This window comes from Vombatus ursinus, unplaced genomic scaffold (assembly GCF_900497805.2).
Source record: "Vombatus ursinus unplaced genomic scaffold, bare-nosed wombat genome assembly UNPS02014772.1, whole genome shotgun sequence".
Classification (NCBI taxonomy): Eukaryota; Metazoa; Chordata; class Mammalia; order Diprotodontia; family Vombatidae; genus Vombatus; species Vombatus ursinus.
The window spans coordinates 6,965,036-6,971,035 of record NW_020954550.1 but is presented as its reverse complement, the minus strand read 5'-3'; the positions used below and the strand labels follow the sequence as shown (position 1 = coordinate 6,971,035).

The window sequence follows — 6,000 nt, the reverse complement described above, 5'->3', positions numbered from 1 at the left end:
GGAGGAGGAAGGGAAAAGGAGGAAGAGAAGGAGAAAGCAGCACGCCGGAGGCGCAGCCGGCGAGGGGGCAGGGCGCCTCGCAGGAAGGGGCCGGCGGGCCTGGATCTCCACCACCCCCCGCGGGGACTCATTGGCCGGCAGGCTGTGGGCAGCGCGGTGAGTGGCGGTTGCGGCGGCGCCGGGAGGGAGGCGGGGGAAGGGGCGGTGGCCTCGGCTCTGGTTGGGAGACGGCGCGGGGGAGGGGAGAGCCGGGGGGCCGGGCTGGAGGCGGGGCCGGCGCGGGGCGACGGGGAGCTCCGGTGGAGAGCAGGCGCCGGCGGCTGCTGGAGCGGAGTTGGAGGAAGCGGGGGACTGCAAGCAGGGCAGCGGGAGAGCGGCGGCGGCAGGAGAAGGAGGAAGGCGACGCCGCCGCGGAGAAGGGCAGCGGGGCGGCGGGGCTGCGGCCGCGCATCCGTCCCGAGGGTGTCTGCGGGGTCGCGGAGGCCGCGCGAGCAGCGGAGCCAGGCTTTGGAGAAGGTAGGGGAGCCCGCGGGCTGGGCTCGGGGCGTGTGCGCGCTGCTCCCGCTCTCTTCCTGTCACCCCCGGCCGCTTCTGCTAGTGGCCGGCCGCGGCTGCGGGGTAGCGGTGTCCAGGCCCCTTCCCGAAGCCCGGCCGCTGCATCCTCGCCGGTGAGGCGCGCGTGCTGCCCCTGTGCTCACGGGACTGAGCTCCGCTTCCGTCCGCGCCGTCGGGGGCAGGGTCTTCTTTCGCCCCTTCCTCGGATCTCTCCGCGTCCCTAGGTGCCTTTCCGGGGCGGGGGCGGCTGCGGCTACAGCCCTTTCCCCAATTCAAGGAGGCTTGTTTCAGCTCCGGGCTCCCCCGGTCTTCTCTCGCAGGTTTTTCATGCGGGCTCAAGGCTGCTGCAGCTGGATCCCGGGGCGCTGGAGAGAGGAAGGCGCCCTCCCGGGGGAGCTGCCCCCTCGCCCCGGGGGGTGAAGGGCTGGCAAGTGGTGGTCTAAGCCGCGAGCCCCTCCTGGCCCCTGCCTACGGAGTTTGACGCCCTCCTCTTCCGGGGTGTGGGGAAGTGGTGCGGGTCCGGGGAGACCGAGCGGTGCCCCGGAGCCCCCGCCGGGCGTGCATTGTTTGGCCCTGGGCAGATTGTTGAATGCACATTGAAAGACTGGGGTGGGAGTCGTTTCGGAGTCGCCCAGACACCCAAACGTTTGTTACATGGTGCGAGACTGGAAGGCCTGCCGAGCAAGCAACATGGAGACGGGGTGGGGAAGAAAAGTGAGGATGTGCAAAAGGAACTGTAGCGTCTTTGGGAAGCGTCAGTCAATTTCACCCGGAGCAGAAATAATTAATTGCAAATATTTAAATAATTGCTCCACTCCCACCACCTTCTCAAACCGTCCCCTCCCCCCCCAAAAAAACAGTCCACCGCTTTAAAAAATATAATGCAGTTTTGCAAGCAGCATTCAGGCATGACACAAGGGAATGAGTCGAATGGCCGTCACAGTGTCGAAAGCAGAACTGTGTGAAATAGATTTGGGCAAAATACTTTATTCTATCCGGGCTGTTGCTGTTTTAGATCACCCGTCCACCGTTAGATCCTCTGGTGCACTTTGCAGCAGTGATCTGTATGATTAATTTTGAGTTTGTTCATCTTTTCCAGGGTTTTAAAAATGATAGGGATTTTTTTTTCAGGTATAAATGCAAATGGATCAAGAGAGCCCTTAGATTTTGAATGAAGTGTAAGGTTGTCATTTCAGCGTGGATTGCTGGGGCTTTTAGCTTTCAATGAGAACTATGCCTGGATAAGGACGAGTCTTGGATTTTGTGTGAAGTAGGAGAATGTTAATTCTCTGTGGGTTGTTGAAGCTTTTTAGCTGTTATCCTGCAAACACAAAGGCTTGCCGATTTGCACTTTTTCTGTAGAATATCTGTTGTAAGTCTTAAGGTGCATCATGTTTCAGAAAGCTTTTAAAAAACAATAGGAAAGTGAGTTCTGCATCTGTCAGAAGCAAGAGCTCGTTCTGTAAGTTACAATTAGTGCTTTCTTTTCCCTCACTTTTGAAAACTAGAAGCTCGTTTACATCAGTCAGCAAACATTTTATATGGTACCTACTATGTGCCAGTCACTGTCATTGACAGATCACAATGTTATTGGAAAAAGGATATTTGGAGTAAGTACTTATAACATGCAGATAGTACTTCATTTTCATGTGATATTCCTAGAAATCTAAGTTGGCTAATTTCTAGAAGCAAATATTTTACTCATCAAAGAGCAAATATTTTAAACATAATTTTTTCCCCTAGAGGACCGTGATGGTATGGTATAGTGACCTTTTTAGTCTTAGATAATTGAGACTAGAGTTTAGGATCTAATTCAAAAGACAGACTGGAGCAAGCTGTGTTTTCAGAAGTGTTGAATAATTCCACTGCTGACTTCCTAGGAAGCTTTTATTTGCCAGACAGTGGTAGACTCCAGAGGGACACACTTTTTTCCATAGGGATTTGTTAATGCTTTCTCTTGACTGAATGGTCTAAGAGACTGTGTATGTGCTCCCGAGGATGGACTATTACTGGTTTTAAAATGGCTACAAGTTTTTATTTTATTACCTTGACTTTGGGCCTGCTCTTGAGTTGCAAAATTGTGGTCTGTGCAGACAGACATCTGTTGTTTCCTATGTTGGTATCATTGTCTTTTCATATCTGGAGTAAGTGACAAAAGATTTAGTTGCCCATTGTTAGAATGGCTTGATTTTTTTTTTAAGTATTTTTTATTGTTTTTGATCTAAACTGTGTTGGTGCAAGATAGCCGAGAAGCATAAATTGTTGGTTTTAGGAAGCAGAAGTAGTGTATATTAAGTCACAGATAGTGCATCTTGTGATTGCTGCTTGCAGGTTTTAGAATATGTCTTTATCCAGAGAACATTTCTTTTAGTGTCTTTTTAGAGCAGGGGACCTTTTGGGAGAAGGGGGCACAAAAAAGTGGGTTGTTCTCAGGTTTGTTTGTGGTGGACTTATAGGTTGAGGCTTAACTTGTAATGCCCACTTAATTATCAGAAGTCACTATTTTAAATATTTTTCCATTTAAAAAAAAAACTGGCTGCTTATAACCATTTTCACATCAGTATGCTACTATTTTTCATTTTTTCATGGTGTTTGTGAAATTTTTGGAGAGTCTATGACAGATGAAATTGTACACTGGCAGGGTCAGTAAAACAAATCCACTTTAGACTCCTTTTTCATTATTAAGTTTTTTTAGGCTTGTGAAATACATAATTTTAAATGAAGGAGGTACTGAGCAGATTATAAAAGTGTGGTTTGATGGAGATTAAGGTAGGTGAGAAGTGTCTGTGTTGTATTACTATTATTATTATTAAGATCATTATTAATAATCTGCACTGTTTGAGGTGTAAGAGGAAATGCCTGTTATATGATGGGGTGCTTGCTTGTATTCCTTATTCTCCAATTTTCCCAACTGATTTTTTGAGAGTGTACAAATTTGCCACTAATAGACAAAGAGAATTAGAGGTAGTGATAATGAAATATCAATGATTTAGCGAGTCGTTGTTGTCCCACCCCAGTCACCATATAAGATAACAAGGAATTCTACAACCCCCTCCAGCAAAACCCAAATTGTAATTCCAGTTTAATATTTGGGTCACTTGTCACAGTTTTTTTTTTTTAATTCCTCTTCCTACCTGCCATGCTCTTAGATACAGTTTTACAGTGTTTCCTACTTAAAAGGAAGGAAATTAGAGGCTATTATCTACATTAAACCAAATACTATGAAGATAACATTCTAAGAAATATGCTTCAGTTTGTTTGACATGGGTTAGATTTTAAAGAAATATTGAATCAGTGAATTGTAGTTTTTCTTTAAGAAACACACACACAAACACACACCCACCCATCCACCCCCACTGGCAATATCTATCTCAGAGTGCCTTTTATCAGTTACATTCTGTAAGCATTATTTTGGTTAAAATGTATACCCATAGTTTTGACGTAGTGAAAATGAGTTCCAATTAAAGATGATCCCCACAAGGTATATCTGTTGTCATTTTTTTTTTTTTGGTCACAGAGGTCATGGTTGAAAGTGAGTGGAAATTCCTTCGGTGGGAGTTGTAAATTAATAAAACTCAAGTGGCTTGCCCCACCCTCTTTCTCTTTGCTTTCCTCCTTGAACTCAAGTGATGTAGTAGTGAGGTGATTGGCAGGAATTAGGGCTACCAGTAGGCAGCTGCCTTTGCTCCTTGGTTGAACAGTGGTTACATCTTTGAGTGCCTTTGGGTCACCGTGGTGACCTCATGATACAGGGACAGATCCCCACGGGTGTGGATCTAATACTTTGACCCTGGATTGTATCTTTGACTTTCACATGTTACCTTTTCCATCCCATTCCCCTCTCCTCGTCAAAATTGGGTTTAAGTGACTTGCCCAGGGTCACACAGCTAGTAGGTGTCAAGTGTCAAGTGAGGCCCGATTTGCATTCCGGGTCCTCCTGATTCCAGGGCTGATTCTGTATTAACTGGGCCGATGCCCCTCCTTTTCCACTGCTATCAAGAGTGCTGCTGGGTGAGCCAAATCCCATATTATAGAAAGAAATTTTAAATTTTAAATTAAACCATTGTTCTGAGATTCAGCAGGAAGAAAGGTGAAAGAAATTGAGGTGGGGGGCTCTGAGGTGTCTGTGAACAGAACAGAAAATAAGGAAACAACTTCTGCTCTAATTAAGTGATAAGATTTAAAGTACTCTTCTGTTTCTGTGAGTTGCTATGTGGAAGAACTATGTCTTTTTGATGCTCTAGACATAGGCCCTTGGAGTCGAAAAATTGCACAAGTGAGATCCTTTCCACCATTCCCAGGTTCCAACCATGTAACTCCTAATGGATACCTTATGATACCTATCATTTCCTACAATAATCTTTCCTTTCTGAATCTTTTCTAGCACTGAGTGCTCTTATCAGTCTAGCTACTCAGTTAATTAGTAGACATTTATTAAGCCGGGGTACACAGATTAACATATTTACATATTGTGTTGGTATATTATTCACTAATCATTTCACTTGTATTAGTCTTGTTTGACCAGCTAAATTGTACATTTCCTGAAGGTAGGGTTTGTTGTTTAGTTCGTTTCTTGGCAAAGATAGTGGTGTAGTTTGCCATTTCCTTCTCTAGCTCATTTTACAGATGAGGAAACTGAGGCAAACAGTAATTAAGGCAAACAGTTAAGGGTTTTCCCGAGGGTCACACAACTACTAACCGTCTGAGGCCTGATTTGAACTCGGGTCTTCTTGATTCCAGGCCTGGTGCTCTGCCACACCTAGTTGCCCTAGGCTAGAATGTAGACTGTGTCAGAGAGAGATAATGTGTAATAAACCTGGGAAGAGGTGGTAGATGGTCTGCTGCCAAATTGTGAAGGGCTTTCAGTGCTTAACAGAGGAATTTATATTTTATTTTAGAGGCAATCAGGTACCAGTAGAGCTAATTGAGTAGGAGAGCAGTGTGGTCAGACCTACTATGCTTTGAAAAGTATTATTTTGGCAGCTGTTTGGAGGATAGATTAGGGTGGGGAGAGAGGGTGGAAGCAGAAAGACCAGTGAAAAATCTTTGACCAGTAGTCCATGAAGGAGGTGATGAAGACTTGAACTAAGGTCATTGTGTGAGTGTAGGGAATGGAATGGATGTGAGAGAATTTGTAAATGTAGAATCTGAAAGACTCGGAAAGTGTTTGGATAATTAAGGGTGACTTGGAAGGAAGGTGGTGCCTACAGCAGAAATAAGGAAGTTAAGAAAAAAGAAGGGTTTTGGGGCAAAGACAATGACTTCTTTTGGGACATGTTGAATTTGAGGTGCCTAAAGAACATCCATCCCGAAAACAGAGTTTTTGACTGGATGGTTTTTGATTTTAATTATCCTAAATAAGTGTGTTTGGAAAGGTCCTGCTTCAGTCTAAAATTCCTTTATCTAATCACAAACTGTTGTCATTCTACCTCTCCCTCTGCCTTA

The 6,000-nt window shown here is 45.5% G+C and overlaps 1 protein-coding gene across 1 annotated transcript in view; it reads left to right on the top strand.

Moving 5' to 3' along the window:
• The first annotated feature begins 433 nt into the window (after positions 1-433).
• The window catches only part of PIK3R1 (phosphoinositide-3-kinase regulatory subunit 1), a 100,453-nt gene continuing 94,886 nt past the window's right edge, over positions 434-6,000 (top strand). Inside the window, exon 1 of the mRNA XM_027863385.1 lies at positions 434-516. The gene's annotated coding sequence lies outside the window, so the exon portion shown is untranslated. The remainder of the gene's footprint in view (positions 517-6,000) is intronic.